We start from the raw sequence: 19,847 nt of genomic DNA on the forward strand, positions 1-19,847 counted from the left end.
AACGGAATACACATTCTTCTCTAGTGCCCATGGAACATTCTCCAGAATAGATCACATCCTAAGTCACAAATCAGGTCTCAACTGGTATCAAAAGACTGGGATCATTCCCTGCATAATTTCAGACCACAATGCTTTGAAACTAGAACTCAATTACAAGAGGAAAGTCGGAAAGAACTCAAATCCATGGAGGCTAAAGAGCATCCTACTACAGAATGAATGGGTCAACCAGGAAATTAAAGAAGAATTTTAAAAATTGATGGAAACAAATGAAAATGAAAACACAACTGTTCAAAATCATTGGGATACAGCAAAGGCAGTCCTAAGAGGAAAGTCTATAGCAATACAAGCCTTTCTCAAGAAACAAGACAGGTCTTGGGGGGTGGCGGGATGGGTTAGCCTGGTGATGGGTATTAAAGAGGGCACGTTCTGCGTGGAGCACTGTGTGTTATGCACAAACAATGAACCATGGAACACTACATCAAAAACTAATGATGTAATGTATGATGATTAACATAAAAATAAAAATTAAAAAAAAATAAATAAACAACAAACATTTGCTTCACACACACACAAAAAAGAAACAAGAGAGGTCTCAAATACACAACCTAACCCTACATCTAAAGGAGCTGGAGAGAAAACAGCAAATAAAGCCTAAACCCAGCAGGACAAGAGAAATAAGAAAGATCAGAGCAGAAATCAATGAAATAGAAACAAAAGAACAGTAGAACACATCAATTAAACTAGGAGCTGATTCTTTGAAAGAATTAACAAGATAAACCCCCAGCCAGCCTTATCAAAAAGAAAAGAGAAATGACCCAAATCAACAAAATCATGAATGAAAGAGGAGAGATCACAATCAACACCAAAGAAACACAAACAATTATAAGAACATATTATGAGCCACTCTATGCCAGCAAATTAGATAACCTGGAAGAAATGGATGCATTCCTAGAGATGTATCAACTACCAAAACTGAACCAGGAAGAAATAGAAAACCTGAACAGACCTATAACCACTAAGGAAATTGAAGCAGTCATCAAAATTCTCCCAAAAAACAAAAGCCCAGGGCCAGATGGCTTCCCAGGGGAATTCTACCAGACATTTAAAGAAGAATTAATACCTATTCTTCTGAAACTGTTCCAAAAAATAGAAATGGAAGGAAAACTTCCAAACTCATTTATGAGGCCACCATTACCTTGATCCCCAAAGCAGACAAAGACCCCATCAAAAAGGAGAATTACATGGATACAAAATTTCTCACCAAAATACTAGCCAATAGGATCCAACAATCCATTAAAAGGATTATTCACCATGACCAAGTGGGATTTATCCCTGGGCTGCAAGGTTGGTTCAACATCCGCAAATCAATCAACGTGATAAAATACATTAAAAAAAGAAAGAACAAGAATCATATGATCCTCTCAATAGATGCAGAAAAAGCATTTGACAAAGTACAGCATCCTTTCTTAAGCAAAACTCTTCAGAGGGGCACCTGGGTGGCTCAGTCATTAAGCATCTGCCTTTGGCTCAGGTCATGATCCCAGGGTCCGGGCATCGAGCCCTGCATCGGGCTCCCTGCTCAGCGGGAGCTCTGAATATATCGTGCCAGTCCTTTCTGGCCTGCCAGGTCTCTGTGGATAGGTCTGTTGCCAATCTAATGTTTCTACCATTTTAGGTTACATCTCTTCTCCCAAGCTGCTTTCAGGATTTTCTCTTTGTCTCTGAGACTTGTAAGTTTTACTATTAGATGTCGGGGTGTTGACCTCTTTTTATTGATTTTGAGGGGGAGGTCTCTGTGCCCCCTGGATTTTGATGCCTGTTTCCTTCCCCAAATTAGGGAAGTTCTCTGCTATAATTTGCTCCAATATACCTTATGCCCCTCTCTCTCTTTCTTCTTCTTCTTCGGGATCGCAATTATTCTAATGTTGTTTCATCTCATGGTATCACTTTCTCTCAAATTCTGCCCTTGTGATCCAGTAGTTGTTTATCTCTCTTTTTCTCAGCTTCTTGATTTTCCATCATTTGGTCTTCTATATCACTAATTCTCTCTTCTGCCTCATTTATCCTAGCAGTTAGAGGCTCCATTTTTGATGGCACCTCATTAATAGCCTTTTTGATTTCAACTTGGTTAAATTTTAGTTCGTTTATTTCTCCAGAAAGGGTTTCTCTAATAACTTCCATGCTTTTTTCAAGTCCAGGTAGTATCGTTAAAATCATCATTCTGAACTCTAATTCCAACATCTTACTAATGTCCATATTGATTAGGTCCCTGGCAGTCAGTACTGCCTCTGTTCTTTTTGTTGAGGTGATTTCTTCCATCTTGTCATATTAAAATCATACTTACAAGCACCATCCAGAGCATGTTTCTTTGCCATTGAGTTTTAACATTGAGATTTACTGGGTATAGAAATTCTAACAGCCCTAATAAAAGCAATGCCTAGCATTAGCATCCATCTATTTTATTTTAGAGCTTAATTCACCATCTGTTACATTCAAACTCTTCATCTCTTTACAGTTCAATGTCTGTTGTGGTAACTGGAAATCCAAATATGTATCCAAAATACACCACATATGAAATGTCCGAACGTAAAACATTTACTCAAACTGAATGCAAACACCCACAGACATCTTCTCAGATTAGAGTCTTTTTCTTACTTTATCTCAATCTGGAAATATAAAAATTAACTAGTCTCTACTTTAAAATGGGCAAGAAGCCATTCTGATTTAAGATGTAAAAGGGAGTTGCTGAGGAAACGCTTTGCATCCAGCCCATGTACAATTCTTCTAAATTTTGCTTCCAACTTTGCTTTCAATTCTTCTAAAATGGACCGACAAAAGAAGTAGATTTTCATTGTAGTCAGAGAAGGTATCAAGTATAGTTATCAATGATTTATCCAACAAATATAGGGTACCAAATATAACCTCAACCTTGCATTAAATGCTGTGTAGGACAAAGGAAAAAATCATTAGACAAAATCTTTGTTCTTGAGAAGCCCTCAAATGAGATAATACTCTTGAATAGGTAAAAAATGGAAACAATTCCAGACAACCTGTGATCAGGTAGTAGACAGAATGTGCATGTGTCTGAGAAAAGTAGATTAATGTCCCCTGGGATTTCAGGTCTAGAGATGCAGAAGTAAAATTAAGTGGACATGAACAAGGGCTAATAGAATTTACACAGATCAAAGCAAGTGCAACTTAATTGATGAAACCCCATACCCCACTCTGTTAAGTCTGTACAATTCTTCACCCAGTACTCACAACATGGGTATTCAAGTTACCAATATTAAAATACTTCAAAACTATACATTCTTTTTAGAATCTGTATTAGCTAGGGTTCTCTAGAGAAACAACATTAATAGAAGATAAATATAAATATATATATATTATGTTGATAAGAATATCCTAAAAAATGTGTGTGTGTGTGTGTGTGTATGTGTATGTGTGTGTGTAGAGATTTATTATAAGGAATTGTCTTATGTTATTATAGAGGGTGAAATCCCACAATTTACCATCTGCAAAGTGGAGACCGAGGAAAGCTGGTAGTACAATTCAGTCCAAGTCTGAAGGCCTGAGAACCAGGGGTGCTGATAATGTAGATTCTAGTTTAATGACCATTATAGTTCTCATTTCTATAACTGTTCCATATGGCTGTAGCTAGTATTTATATCTACCTTTTTCCACTACCCATGCCGTATTCCCTTTGCATTCAGCAAGCATCTCAGTTGGTCATAATTTTTTACCTGATAAGGTGACCCAGACCTTCACTTCTGAAAGATCTGAGCCATTAGTTATCCTGCCTAAGTTGGGTTGTTTTAATTTTCCATTGACCTTAATCACAGGGCATGGAAATACAGAGATTACCTAAGAGATCTCATTCCAGAAATTCTCTTCCTTAGTCGCAGTGCAGAGTAGCAGTCCAACTTCCCTTGGTAGTCAGCATTACTCACCCTAGCCAGCTCAGTAACTCCCTTCTTTGGCTGTTGACTCAGAGGCATGAGGGGACCAAAGTGGCCAAGGCGCAGTCTTAACTTTCAGTTCAATGAAACCATTGTGTCTCTAGTATAAATGTACCCTCCCTTTAGAAATAAGACCTCTAGGCAAGCAGAGCATGAAATCATTGGAAAAGAAAGTAAAAGTTTTGCAAGTGGGGTCACTGGAGTAAATAACGTAAGAATCAACAGTATCAGTTTCAGTGGGAGCAAAAAGGAGGGGCGGCTACTTACTCCAGACTAGGAGAAATTGGGAAAGGGATCAAGTGGAAATGAATGTTTGAACAAGCTGTCATATTTATTTATTTATTTATTTATTTATTTATTTATTTATTTATATGTATGTATGTATGTATGTATTTATTTATTTGACTGAAAGAGCAGGAACACAAGCAGGGGGAGTGGGAGAGGGAGAAGCAGGCTTCCCGCCAAGCAGGGAGCCCGATGTGGGGCTCAATCCCAGGACCCTGGGATCATGACCTGAGCCGAAGGCAGACGCCCAGCGACTGAGCCACCCAGATGCCCCCAACGAGTTGAGTCTTAAAGGATGAATTATAGCTGGCTATATAAGGAAATTGAGGTCCAGAAAGCTCAAGTGTCTGTTTAGTTATTTGCCTATTGTCTTTTAGCTCTGTATCCACTCTACTAGATCACACTATATTCTGAAGTACTAAATCTTGGAGTCTGCAAATTCCCAGACACCCTTTGCTGCTGGCTTCCAGTTGGCTTCTGCCAATGTGAAGCACAGGAGACATACTGGAAAAGAGAAAAAAGGGAAACACTGTAAACCCAAGTCTGCCACGTGGTGGCACCTCCTTCATGGTCCCAGCTCCTGAAGTTGTGGTCTCCACATCCATGGTCCGTGGTTACAGCTGCAGCCCCTCCCCTGATAAGCCCGCTCCCTCCCTTCCTTTTGTAGGCCTTGAGATAGCAGTTGCTTTTTGCATTTACTAGTTTGTCTCCTTTTTGGTCTTCTACCCCTTCAATATCTGTGTAATAAATACCATGTGTTAAATCCCCTCTCCTGAAACACATTGTGTAGTTTTTCTTTCCCTCTGACTAATATCTCACTAGTCTCTGACTGATGTGCCCTTAGTAACAAGCTAAGATTCTTGAATTAGATTGCTTACTTTTTTGAACTTGAATGAAGTCAAGGCCTCCTTATAAAAGTAAATTAAGACACTAGTAATATGTAACATGCAATGGCATCATGCTCACTTGAATTATCACGTTTGCTTAGAATGAAGTATCTACTAAAAGCAAGACTTTGGTAGGCCAACTGGCTACTGCACTTTGCCATTACAATAGGAATGATTAACCACAAGAACTGGGAGGTTATCTGATTATTTCTGAGTATTACGAAAAATAAATGATAAGTCCAGTGCCAAAAGGAAAACCACAGGCCCAGATGGCATCACGTAGGCCAAGTCCCCAAACTGGGGCTTAATACCTTTCAAAGTCCTTGAGAGACAATCTTTACCAGTCAGTCAGGAATTTTCCTATCAGCACCAATGCATCCGCCACATGTGTCCTCTTCATCCCCCAAAGGAATCTTCATTAAGACCCTCTGCTCTTACTCCTAAGGGAAAGCAACCTTGCCTGGAACAATTCTTTTCTTTTGCTAATAACTTTCTTAGCCCACCCTTCTTCCTATAATAACGTTCTATTTGGTACAACTCCTCAGAGCTCCCCTCTGCTTGCTAGGTGAAACACTGCCCGATTCATAAATTGTTTAATAAAGCCAGTTAGATCTTCAGATTTACTTGGTTGAATTTTTTCTTAACATCAGTCATTTTAAAATCTCAAATTATAAAAAAGAAAAATCTCTTACATCTTGTAGCTACAGGACAAATATGGCTGAATAGCAAACCCACTAAATTTAAGAAATCTGAATCCTGAAATTCCCCTGATATTTTAAAATTATATTTACAGTATCCTTGCCAGTAAAAGTAGGGCTCCTTCCCCTATATGAACAGACTAATTTTCCATTGCTTAAAGACACTGCTATAATTAGCTTGAAAAAAAAATAATAATCCCTCAAGACCCCACCCATCATCCATCATTTAGTGCTTCTAATCCTATAAATCTAAACACATATAACTGAAAAAATATAGCTTATACTCCTAAACTTTGAAAGACTTAAAATTTGCATCAACCAAATAGTCTTTTCAAAAATGGTACTGGAACAACTGAATCTATGCAACAAACTGCTCCTATGTTATATTCCATCCTCCTTGGTTTAGAACTGCTAGAATACAATTATACATATATACTATGGCTCTAAAATATTTTTGTTGATTAATTTTTGTACATGTATATGCATATATTCTACCTTCCAGGGACTCTGGACTTAATGTATTACTCTGAGAAGTTGAGGAGTGTCTCTGTTTACTTGATTAGTTGATAGAGATATGGAGTCAGCAGTGAGCTACTTAATGATGTTGAGTTATCACTCCCAGATTTAATATAAAAGAAGGAATAAAAGGTTTTGGAGGATCACAGTGTTGAAGTAATGTTAGTAAGCACAACCTGAAAAATCAGATCTCACTATGTCTCCCAAAGAGGGACCATAAGACACTCCCTTAACTAAGGCATTAGGAAATAAAAGGAAGTATTACATCAGTTAGAAAACTCTGTGGTGGCTGTTCTCTAAAAGCTGGAATGGTGGTAGGAGATGCTGTCATTGTAACCAGATTCCTTATCATTAGGGAATATGGACTTTCAGCAGGACCAAGCTTAGGTCAGTCTTTAACTCCAGTGGCAAGATAGGCAAATTATCATAATAGGAACTAGAATCAAAGCAGCAATCAGTTCCTTTGACTTTTGGTAATGACTAACTGATCATTACCAAATGATCTCTGAAAGGAAAATCAGTGAGTATCTTACTCAAGTACTGCTTGATCTAGATAACTTAATAAGCTCTAGTTCTAGTGGGCACTATAATATAGACTCACAGCTTCCTGTTCAGTTACCCAACTTAATGGGATCCCCTTGAAGTAGGAGCCTACAATGCTGCCCAAGAATATACTATAAATATCACTCCAAGTTTGCCCTGAAGGGATCTAAAACTATTATTCAAAGTGACTTTCCACAAAAGAAAAGACTCTGTCAGGGATTATTAGATAATGGCTCTGAGTTAATATTAATTCATAAGTACCTAAAACATTACAGAGGTCCACCAGCAAAGAGAAGGATTATTGGGGTCAGGTGACAAAAACAGCTTTGACTCAAGTCTCATGATGAGCAAAGTCATTCTATAAGACCATGTGTATCATTTCCCCAGTTCCTGAATATATGATTTCAATAGGCATATTTGGAAACTGGCCAAATGGAATGAGTCGAGACCTGTTAAGGTAGAAAGACCAAGTGAAAAATGCTCTAGAAAATTCCCTCCATCCAGGTAGACAGTACTCCCAGAACAAGCCAAAAAGCATGGCCTCAGTGGTCGTAACTCTAGCCAAGCCACAGTAGCAGTGCCTGGCCCCATTCACACATCGATACCTCCTCCACCCAGTCTCTGAAACTGAGGTCCGTCTGTGCTGTCCTGGCAGCTGAGATAGTGCAGCTCATGGAGTGGTGGCAACTCCTCAAGCCCTTTGAGCTCTTGAGGAATTGGCCCTTCTCCCTCACTTCCAAATTGCCATAACAACATCTCCTCTCTGTTGTTTTCCCAGATTCACAGGGAATACCAGCTTCCTACTGTGTCTAATCTCCATTCTTTTAGCTCTTCCAGCTTTCCAACACCTACATTACCAGTTTGCTGAACTGGACCCCTCCCCCTGCCCACTTCTTGAAATATTTTATATGATTCCTTTGTTCCTGAGAAGAGTGTAACTACAACAGTGCCCAAGGCCCAGGGTGTTTTCCATGGGATAAGAATGAGTGACCTCACGAATGAGGGATAAGAGTGCAGTTATCATTGAGTATATTTCACATTCTGTTGTGTGCTTCCATGAATGTGCCTATCTCTGTGGAGAAACACAGAATTAAGGAATTATTATCATGTAATATTATTAAAAGTGCAGCCATGGTGCATCAACAGCGTATGCAAAATGACAAAAGGAAGAATATGAAAAAGAGACAAAGCTCCCTAACAGCCTGGAAATGATGGCCTGAATCACAGAAGCGAAATAGAGCAGGAGAACTCTCAGAGAGGGAAAATGAAGGAGTCTTTAAAATACTTAAATATCTAAGGGTGAACTGTTGTGATATTTATTTCAATATATGTTGACAGAAGTTCAGAGTCACCTTGCTAAGGGAAATATGCACTTTTCCTCTGTTAACTGGATGGCATGTTCCTACTTCTAGCATTGTGCATTCCCTCTGTATTTTATTGTCTCCTTTTTAATATCAGGGGATGGTTAGTCAAAACTCAGATTCTTAACAAGCTTGCATTCCTAGTATTTCCTGGTTATTGTTTAAGCTATAGTTGTAAGCATAAACATAGCCAAAGACAAGGACACAGACATTGATATATTTAATATTCAAAGAAGGACTGACAGTCCCCATCTGACACACGAAGAGCCCACTGGATGAACTACAAATTTATCTAAAATTTCTTATTCAGTTCTTTTGGACAACAGAGAAACAATTATATAGAGACTTTTATTTTTTTACATAGGAGAAAGTTGTTTACTTATAGTCCACTCTATAAAGTATTAAAATTTGATCTCTTAAATTAAAGCATTGTGTAGTCAGATTTACTAAAAAACTGGAATTAGTATTCTATTAAGAAGTCTGGCTGCAGACTTCCTGCAAAGATAATTGGGAAAACTTCTGATTTGGGAAAATACTTTATTAACAGTATATTATCAGTGTTGTCTTAGGCCGCTTATGGTTTTCTATATTCTCACTTTTTGTTATTATTTTATTTTAGCTTCACTGGTGCCAATTTAGTTTTTAGAGTGAGCAAACAAAGCCAGAAAGCTGATAAAGTAGCCAGCAACTACTGAAGTTAACTGTGGATCCCACAAATGGATGATTTTATGTAAATATTACATAGAAACAATTTGGATTAAAGGACAATGAAAAGGAAACATGGTGATTCTAGATGTTCCATCTTCAACATAGGAAAAGAGGCAGTTATTTTATCTTAGACCAATTCAAGGTGGTTTCATGGACTGAGGAGGCTAAGGAGCTGTAATCATGACAGAACAATAACCCTACAGAAATCCATCAGAGTCCCAGAGTTTCAGGTTGCATAAGCTTCCATTTCTTTTACCATTTAGAGCCAACCTATGTATGTGTCTTTATAAACTCTGTTTGGTAGGTCAATCAGCCAACAAGTCGTTATCGGGAGGGGCTAGTGTGTTCTAAAGTGTATCTGAATAAGTTGCGAGCAGGGTATTAGGTGATAGAAAACCAAATCCCTGATCTAGAGGCCATGGCCAGACTGTCATTGTGTCTCACATAGCACAGGACAACATCTCAAAGAAGTAGAATAAATTAGCCTAAGTATATTTGATCATTTGAAAAGTATCAAATGAATGCATTAATAAGTAAAAAAGTTCAAGAAATAGTCTCTCTTTAATTCATGAATCATATTAACTATTAATATCTAAAGGATATAAGAAGGGTACAGATTGCAGCTAAAATACATTCTGTCAGAATGCGTGGTGGTGTAGATTCATCCTGGAGCCTATTCCAATTGTAGGGCTCCCCTGCTCCCTGGCACTGCAAAACCTGTGAGCCCTGAGCTGTCTCTTTCTCTCTCTCTCTCTCTGGCCAAATATTGCTGAAGGAGAAGAGGATTTTATTGCCCTTGCAATGCTATCCTGGCAGCAACAGGAAAGCCAAAAGTAATTATCCAAAGAGCAAGAACCAAAGCTGGAGACTCACAACCTAGGCTTCTAGAGCCATTAGAATGCCAGGATTCCTGGTGGACTTAAGAAAGTGAGGGGTTACTAAGGAAGAAAAAAAGCATAGCATATATACCTTGTCAAGTACATGGAAAGGATCATATGTCCCTTGAATTACAAAGGGGAGATTTCTGCAAAGAGCTGGAAATTTAGTCCTGCACTCAGCTGATTTGTTTAATTACAAGAAATCTAAGGTATCCCATTAGTTCAGGCTTTACTGTATTATTAAAGGAAGGTTTTAAGGATAGAAATGTCTCTGAAATATGAGAAACCTCTCTTGCTGCTGTAGGAGAACTTATCTCCCAGTCCTCATCTTCCCAACTCAGCTCTGACGTCTGGAGTACTGTTACCCCAGACACAACAGTCATTTAATCTCATTTCATTTTTCAATGTCAGGGCACATTAATATTTATAAATAGAAACAAAGTCCATAAGCTAAATTTTTCTCTCAGAAAAAATTGTATGGATGCATTTTTTAAAGTGACATGACTAATTTTATCATTATAATTTTATGTTCTGTGAATGCATCCAACAGTGGAAATCTGAGAGTCTTCTACATTGTGTCATATTCTCCAATAACATTTGACATGTGGAAGCCAACTATCTTCTCAATTCATTAGACAACAGAAATACCAAATACAGTGCTGCAAGGGTATTTAACTAGAAAAGAACTAAGCATGTATTTCTAGAAATAGAAATTTTCAAGAGCTGTAACTTAAAATTATTCAGAGTAAATGCATATGGTCACACTGCTTTACTTATTCCTTTATAATTTACTTCAAAGGGTGATACTCAAATGGATTTTTGGTAGTTAAATATTAATACAGTAACTTTTTTTTAAAGATTTTATTTATTCATTTGAGAGACAGAAAGAGAACACTGGAGCATGGAGGAGGGACAGAGAAGCAGGGTCCCCACTGAGCTGAGAACCCAAAGTGGGGCTTGATCCCAGGACCCCTGGATCATGACCTGAGCCAAAGACAGGCACCTAACTGACTGAGTCACCCAGGCACCCCAATAAAGTAACTTTTAAAGGGAATATCAAATAATAATTGCAAAGGACTTAACTTATGTGACCCCATGTCAATTTTTTTTTGCCCCCTGTAGTAGACAACTTAGTGGGTTTCAACTAAAACAGAACAAAACAAAACAATTTTCATGGGGACAAATAAATCTCTCTTGTTTGTTACTTAATAAGGGCCATGTTTGAAGGGGTAGAGACAGCTTGGATTAGTGACATGCACATTTCAGATTAGATACAGTATACTTTTATTTCACTAGACTCTCATAATTCAGAGGGTTTTCTCCCACCTGCCACTGGAAATTGTATCAACCAGACTCCTTCATCACTAAATTTTTCCCCAAAGCACAGTCACTATCAGCACCACTACCCACCAACAAACAACACCCTTTTCCTTACATGCTTTTAATTATCTAATACTGCATCTTCTCATAAGTTGGTAAGAGAAATTATCTTAGCAGTGATCTAAGACAACTATCTCCAAATTGTTTCTCTAAGCCCTAGATTTCCATGGCAGATCCTTAGTACCCACTGAAGTGGGTGAGGACAGTGTCCCCTCAGGCTAGAATGCTGGGGCTTGAGACCTACTTACTCCCCTATCCCTTCAATGAGATTCACTATTCGGTCTCACCCTTTACTTTGGAGTTCATCATAATACCGTTTAAGAGGAAAAGTAAAAGGTTCTACTATTTTTACAACCTTGAAAATCTTTTATTCGGGAGCTGATCATATCTCATTAGGGAGATTTTTCTTTTCTTTCTCTGGTATCTTAATTGAAGAAAATGTGTATGCTACATCTGGCAAATACAGGAACAAAGGCAGATGAACATAAGTGTGTGTGAATCACTTATTGCTTCTTAGTTATTAATGTTTTTTTCCCAAATAAATTATAAGAGAAATAGAACCTCTCCCACTACTGTTATTCTTTGGAGCACAAATACAGTGAAGAAGGACAGGGATGCTTGGTTAAAACTAGTGGCTATTTCCTCCTTCTTTTATTCTCCATCAATACTGAAATCACCCTAAATTCAGAGGGATGTTTATTTTTTATTGTTATGTTAATCACCATACCTTACATCATTAGTTTTGGATGTAGTGTTCCATGTTTCATTGTTTGTGCATAACACCCAGTGCTCCACGCAGAACGTGCCCTCTTTAATACCCATCACCAGGCTAACCCATCCCCCCACCCCTCCCCTCTAGAACCCTCAGTTTGTTTTTCAGAGTCCATCGTCTCTTATGGTTTGTCTCCCCCTCCGATTTCCCCGCCTTCATTCTTCCCCTCCTGCTATCTTCTTTTTTTTCTTAACATATATTGCATTATTTGTTTCAGAAGTACAGATCTGTGATTCAACAGTATTGCACAATTCACAGCACTCACCATAGCACATACCCTCCACAATGTCTATCACCCAGCCACCCCATCCCTCCCACCCCCCACCACTCCAGCAACCCTCAGTTTGTTTCCTGAGATTAAGAATTCCTTATATCAGTGAGGTCATATGATACATGTCTTTCTCTGATTGACTTATTTCATTCAGCATAACACCCTCCAGTTCCATCCATGTCATTGCAAATGGCAAGATCTCATTCATTTTGATGGCTGCATAATATTCCATTGTGTATATATATATCACCTTTTCTTTATCCATTCATCTGTCGATGGACATCTTGGCTCTTTCCACAGTTTGGCTATTGTGGACATTGCTGCTATAAACATTGGGGTGCATGTACCCCTTCGGATCCCTACATTTGTATCTTTGTGGTAAATACCCAGTAGTGCAATTGCTGGGTTGTAGGGTAGCTCTATTTTCAACTGTTTGAGGAACCTGCATAGTGTTTTCCAGAGTGGTTGCACGAATTTGCATTCCCACCAACAGTGTAGGAGGGTTCCCCTTTCTCCGCATCGCCGCCAACATCTGTCATTTCCTGACTTGTTAATTTTAGCCATTCTGACTGGTGTGAGGTGGTATCTCATTGAGGTTTTGATTTGGATTTCCCTGATGCCAAGCGATGTTGAACACTTTTTCATGTGTTTGTTGGCCATTTTGGATGTCTTCTTTGGAGAAATGTCTGTTCATGTCTTCTGCCCATTTCTTGATTGGATTATCTGTTCTTTGGGTGTTGAGTTTGATAAGTTCTTTATAGATTTTGATACTAGCCCTTTATCTGATATGTCATTTGCAAATATTTTCTCCCATTCTATCGGTTGTCTTTTGGTTTTGTGGACTGTTTCTTTTGCTGTGCAAAAGCTTTTTATCTTGATGAAATCCCAAGAGTTCATTTTTGCCCTTGCTTCCCTTGCCTTTGGCAATGTTTCTAGGAAGAAGTTGCTGCGGCTGAGGTCAAAGAGGTTGCTGCCTGTGTTCTCCTTTAGGCTTTTGATGGACTCCTGTCTCACATTTAGGTCTTTCAATCATTTGGAGTCTATTTTTGTGTGTGGTGTAAGGAAATGGTCCAGTTTCATTCTTCTGCATGTGGCTGTCCAATTTTCCCAACACCATTTGTTGAAGAGACTGTCTTTTTGCCATTGGACATTCTTTCCTGCTTTGTCAAAGATGAGTTGACCATAGAGTTGAGGATCCATTTCTGGGCTCTCTATTCTGTTCCATTGATCGATGTGTCTGTTTTTGTGCCAGTACCATACTGTCTTGATGATGACAGCTTTGTAATAGAGCTGGAAGTCTGGAATTGTGATGCCGCCAGGTTTGCTTTTCTTTTTCAACATTCCTCTGGCTATTCGGGGTCTCTTCTGGTTCCATACAAATTTTAGGATTATTGGTTCCATTTCTTTGAAAAAAGTGGATGGTATTTTGTTGGGGATTGCATTGAATGTGTAGATTGCTCTAGGTAGCATTGACATCTTCACAATGTTGGTTCTTCCAATCTATGAGCATGGAACGTTTTTCCATTTCTTTGTGTCTTCTTCAATTTCTTTCATGAGTATTTTATAGTTTTCTGAGTATAGATCCTTTGCCTCTTTGGTTATATTTATTCCTAGGTATCTTATGGTTTTGGGTGCAATTCTAAATGGGATTGACTCCTTAATTTGTCTCTCTTCTGTCTTGTTGTTGGTGTATAGGAATGCCACTGATTTCTGTGCATTGATTTTATATCCTGCCACTTTACTGAATTCCTGGATGAGTTCTAGCAGGTTTTGGGTGGAGTCTTTTCGGTTTTCCACATAAAATATCATATCATCTGCAAAGAGTGAGAGTTTGACTTCCTCTTTGTCGATTTGGATGCCTTTGATTTCTTTTTGTTGTCTGATTGCTGTGGCTAGGACTTCTAATATATGTGGAATAGCAGTGGTGATAGTGGACAGAGAGATGTTTATTTTTGGTTAAGTATGCTCAAATACATGTGACCATGAGTAATATCTACTTATTGGGCAATTTAAAGTACCCTTCAACAGAGTCTGAGAGTCAACTGTGTTTTATGCACAGAGAGTGAAAATTAATGCTCTGTCTATGCCTATCACAGTATGTCACATTTCTGATTGAAACCTTTCAACCTGCTTATCAGACATATGGTACAGGGATAAGTTTATCTTTATAAACTTATATGTGTCACCAAAAATAGCCTCAGGATCACTATAACCTAATGAACTAAGAATGTACAATAAATGATTAGGCTGCGTTTGACAATGAAAGTTGCATGCCCTGTTCTTTAAAATCTAAAGCACAGTATTTCTAGGGAGAATCTAGTCCTCCAGAGGTTACTCCTAAAATAACACCCATGATATTTAACAGCAGCCAGATGGAAAGTCTTCAGCTTTTAGGCCTATTTTACTGACATTGTTCTATAAAGCATCCACAAAAATCATTTTTCCCAGTAAATAACCCTACATAACTTTGTTATTCTTGCCACATTAAAAGTATCCTAACTTTCTGATTTTTAAAGCTACAACCTGCATAAATCTGGTACAGAGTGGCTTATCTAAATATTTGAGTCTATAAGTACCTCAAGATCAATTGTTCTCAGAAGAAAACAGCTTTGTGGCTCTAGTCTGAGTTTATCTCCATAAATCACTCAGGTAAGACTTAAATAATAAGAAATGTCTTTGTAATTCAATATAACTATTTATGTAAGAAGGGATAGTCAAAGAAAATCATTTTATCAAAACATCTAAGTCACAAAATTGTTTTGACAATTCAGGAACTGTAGTATATTAATTGAAGTAACTTTTCTAAGTCTGTGATGATACTGATGCACATTGTTACATTATGTTAACCCTGAAGGCTTGTCTACCACTCTATTTTCAAACATAGTATGATAGTGTGATAGCAGAGAGAAATAATACCCTGGACATGTGAAGGTGAACTTATTGGCTCACCATTGCTGGGGTACACATGTGATAGTTGTTCCATGAATGGAAACTGACTTGAGATGATCCAAACATGCTTTCTCATTTGCTTCTCTTTATTTATTTATTTTTTTTTTTGAGTAAACTCTATGCCCAGTGTGAGTTTTGAACTCACTACCCTGAGATCAAGAGTCACATGCTCTATTGACTGTGCCAGCCAGGTGCCTCCTCATCTGGTTCTCTATGACCATATATCTGCAAATCAAGTGACCAATGTGCATGGGGCAATCTCAGGTTACAGATATAAATGAAAACAAACTGGTCCATAAAAAGATGAAACTTACTACTTTCACCTCATCAATGTGATGTTTTAACCAACCTAGCAAACCAGTTTGACTTAAGGATGCAAAAGCAAACATAATATGAATAAAACACAAAATCATTTTTATTGCCAATTCTAAGGATCTCTGATCATCTAGGGAAAAAAAATCTATCATTAGCAATATACAGGAGACCCACTTTGAATTGATGCCTTTTTATTTTTTGCTTTGCCCTCAACCATTTCCTCATTCATTAACAAATATTTGTAGTGGGTGCACGCTAAGCCAGCACCATAGTTGATACAGTGGATGCACAACTAAGCAAGTAATAATTTCTGCCCTTGAGGCAATTTCAGTTTAGTGGGAGAAAAAATGGGCAATAACTAACAATAGCAGTGCAAGATTATAAAGTGCTTTCTGTTCAAATTGCTAAGGAGATATTAATAAAAATCTTCTTAATCAAAATGGGAGAAAGTCTGGACTCTCATAGAAGAAATTGAGCCTTGATAGATGCCTAGGAATTAGCGAAGTAGGGAAGATGCCAAAAATGCCAGGCACTCAGCTATCTGTTTAGATCTTCAACCTCCCTACTCCTTCAAGTTCAAATTGGACCTCTGCCATGTGTGCTTCCTGGACACTTTTCAATTCTCATGATAACACTACAACTGTAATTTCCTACTTATTTACCTCCACCTATCATTCTATGCAGTAGCTTCTCTTTATTTGCTCTCAAGTCCCTGTAGTCTGTAATCCACATAAAGGGAAAGACTGCATTTGTCATTTTAATAGGTACAGCAATCCCCAGTATCCTGAATTGCCGAGGCATAAAACAAGAGCTAAGTAAATCATTGATGAATTAAAGTTGGGGGAAGGAATAGTTTGTGCAAAAGCACTAATGTGTGAAACAACATGACATGAAGGTGGTAGGTCTAGAGAAACAGACAATGGGGACCAGGAGAGAGATGGGTCTAATTCTAATCCTTGACAAGACGGTGACCGTTTTGCAGTGTAGATGAATGAATTCAATTACAGCTTTGAGGCTCAACTGCCTAGATTGTTTCCTAACTCCACCGTTTACTGAACTATTTTACATTGGGAAAGATATTTAATTTCTTTATGCCTCATTTTCTTTATCTGTAAAGTACCTACATCGGGATTTTGTGATGTTCAAGTGAATCATCTATATAAGCTTGGAATAGTACCCTTCACATGGCAAGCGCTCCATAAACGTTAACTAACATTTCTAGGCAAAGAAATTTGCCATATTTCCTGAAAAATAGGAAGAGACTAAAGAATGTTAAGCAGCAGTGAGATATGATCACCTTGGATTCTGTCAGTCAGGATTCGCTGCAAGAAATAGGAACCCCTCACTTACCACCCTAGTTGATAGTTAGCTGTCTGAATTTTTCCTCCATGTTGTATTTTTTAAAGTCCATCTTACTTATCTTTGAGTCTACATCTTCCATATATTCGGGCACATAGTAGTCCCTCAATAATATTTAATTAACGAGTTAATGCCTTTGGAATGAAGAAAGTTTCATCCAAACTGTTTTATTCTACTGAATTCTTTCTAAAACCAACCCTCTGAGAATGAATCAGGATCATTGCTTCAACCTCTTGTGCCAAATAGTAAATGCCATGCAAAAAACAATCTAAAGTGGTAGAAAATATAATTCAGACACAAATCCATGCAGAGTTGGAAGCGATTAGTAGCATAATTTAGAGCAGTGCCATGGTTTGTGAGCCACATCCTTTTTGCCAAGGAATTCAGGACAAGGAAGTAGGGACCGTTCATAGACTCATCCAAAACCACTGTCAGGATCCGCCTCCACTCCTGCAAGTCACCATCCACATTATTGTTCTTTGGGTTCCAGGTCTGTAATTATCAACTTGTTCATTTATTCAAGACACACACCTGCCAACAGCTTTCTCCAAATAGCTTCTTTTAACCACCCTGGTTGTCCAAAATCAATGATATGTTGCTGCATGTGCTATGTCCCTCAGGACAAAAAACAAACCATGGAGCAGCAATGGATAAATATCTCATCCCCAACCAAGCATGGTATTCCAAACAGGGCAAGCCTGAATTTCTCAAAATCTTGGCAGTGAGAACCACCCTGTTGGTTCTAGAGATTCTTGCTGTGGTATCTACTTACAGGTGAGATCATTTCAGAAGGACATTCTTTGAGTCTTTCAACTACTAAACTCTATTATATTGCCTATAGAGAGACATTAGTAACACTTTAGAGCAATTTAAAGAAAGTTGGTTATCTATATTAAAATCTGCCTCAAGAGTCTGTCTCTAGTACCTGTGCATAAAGTCCAGAAGAATGTGCCATGAGTTAAAAGCAATTAGAACAGGTTTGGGGTTGGGAAGGAGTTTAAAAAATCCTGGTAAAGATCAAGCTTCTCAAATCCCACAAGGGAAGAATTTCATTTCCTAGTTCAGAATAAAGACCTTAAAAGAAAATTTTGCATTGAGCCAAGTGCCATGTGCCTCTGTTGTCCATGGAGCTACCCTGATCACAACTCCTTCAAGAGGATCTGTGGTACGGAGCAAAGTTGACTGACAGGCTCCAGCTGCTTCACCTTTAGATCCATTGCAGCAGGCATACCGGGCTGCTCCCAGCTGATGACTGAGCACAGTGGGAGCTAGAACAGGACACTGGTGCCCAATGCAGGATATTCTGGCTCAAGAACTTCTCCTAGGGGCACCTGGGTGGCTCAGTCGGTTGAGCGTCTACCCTCAGCTCAGGTCACGATCCCAGAGTCCTGTGATTGAGCCCTGCATTGGGCTCCCTGCTCCGCGGGAAGCCTTCTTCTTCCTCTCCCACTGCCCCTGCTTGTGCTCCTGCTCTCGTTCTCTGTCAAATAAATAAATAAAATCTTTAAAAATAATAATAAATAAGAGCTTCTCCTAGGCCTGACTGGAACTTTCTCAGAATTAGGCTTCAGTTGGAGACTCTTCCTACTCAGCCCTTCCTTGATTTCTTTTCAGGCATCAGATCTATATTTTAGTTGATTATATTAAAAGCAGAGAAATAGACCTAGTTCCTGCTCAGATGGTTTGCAGTGGAATGCATGCATTAACTTGTTTATAGTTTAGGGATGCTTGGGTGGTGCAGCATCGGTTAAGCATCCAACTTGGTTTCTGCTCAGGTCCTGATGAAAGGATCGTGAGATCAAGCCCCGTGTCAGGCTCCACACTGAGCTGCAGAGTCTGCTTGAGATTCTCTCTCCCTCTGCCCCTCCTGCTAGTGCTCTGTCTCTCTCTCTCTTTCTCTCTCAAATAAAGAAATCTCTAAAAACAAACAAACAAACAAACAAATTCTTGGTTTAACTTGTTCATGTTTTAGCTTTGCTGCTAATGTCTTGAGTCTCTCTTCTGTGGTATTCTTTGAATATTCAAATTATCAAAGTATTCAGCATGGAAGAGGCTAGTTCCCCTCCCTCTTTCATCTCAACAGGAAGAACATGTTGAGCATTTGTTGTTCAAGGCCCTCTCTCATACAATTTTCATTACCCCCAAGAGATTTTATGACCCAGAACCTAATCTGTCCAAGAAGTATTTGGGTATATCCAGGGATGTCAGATCTATAAAGGGAATCAGAGATGTCCATGCACTTCTAAAGACCACAGTGTAGAGAACAAGTAGCTGACCACTTCACAGGCCATTGTTTAGAGCCATTGTTAGGGACACACTACAGACCAATGGTCAGTATGGTTCATAGATTCGGCAACTTTCTTGGTGCTGCCACCTTGAAAATATTGTATAGATTTTTAGCACTAAACACTGTGGGTCTAACAATAATATCAAAAACCATATTTCAGTGCTTGCTTCGGCAGCACATATACTAAAATTGGAACGACACAGAGAAGATTAGCATGGCCCCTGCGCAAGGATGACACACAAATTCGTGAAGCGTTCTATATTAAAAACAAAATCATATTTCAGTAGGAAATATTCTTTTCTCAGTGTGGGCATTTAGACCATTGATATGCATCCCATTAATTTACAATGTGAGCACTTTTTTTTCTTTTGTCTCTGATTATTACCTTTTGTTCTCTCCAGATATGTTTGATTTCTGTACATGTATTCCTACCCTGACATTAGCAGAAAAGAGAAAAATATTCTTCCACCACCTGAAAGGATGCGGACGGTGCATACACTGCAGAAACTCCCAACTCTCTTCCTTTTGCATTTATATTTTATCATAGCTTTTTAGTTCCTGCTGTTTCTCCTATTTCTTTTACTTTTATTCCTTCACATTTTCTCACATGAGCTATTCATAAATGCCTAATCCTGTGTCAGTCATCTCAAAAACAATTTAAAAGAGTATGGATATATAG

General features: G+C 38.5%; 1 non-coding gene across 1 annotated transcript; it reads left to right on the forward strand.

The window, feature by feature from the left end:
• The first annotated feature begins 19,327 nt into the window (after nucleotides 1–19,327).
• Nucleotides 19,328–19,434, forward strand: LOC113915671. The gene has a single exon (XR_003517794.1). It is a non-coding gene; the product is annotated as a U6 spliceosomal RNA (small nuclear RNA).
• The last annotated feature ends 413 nt before the right edge of the window (nucleotides 19,435–19,847 follow it).

The sequence above is a fragment of the Zalophus californianus genome, chromosome 11, assembly GCF_009762305.2.
Source record: "Zalophus californianus isolate mZalCal1 chromosome 11, mZalCal1.pri.v2, whole genome shotgun sequence".
NCBI classification, from domain to species: Eukaryota; Metazoa; Chordata; class Mammalia; order Carnivora; family Otariidae; genus Zalophus; species Zalophus californianus.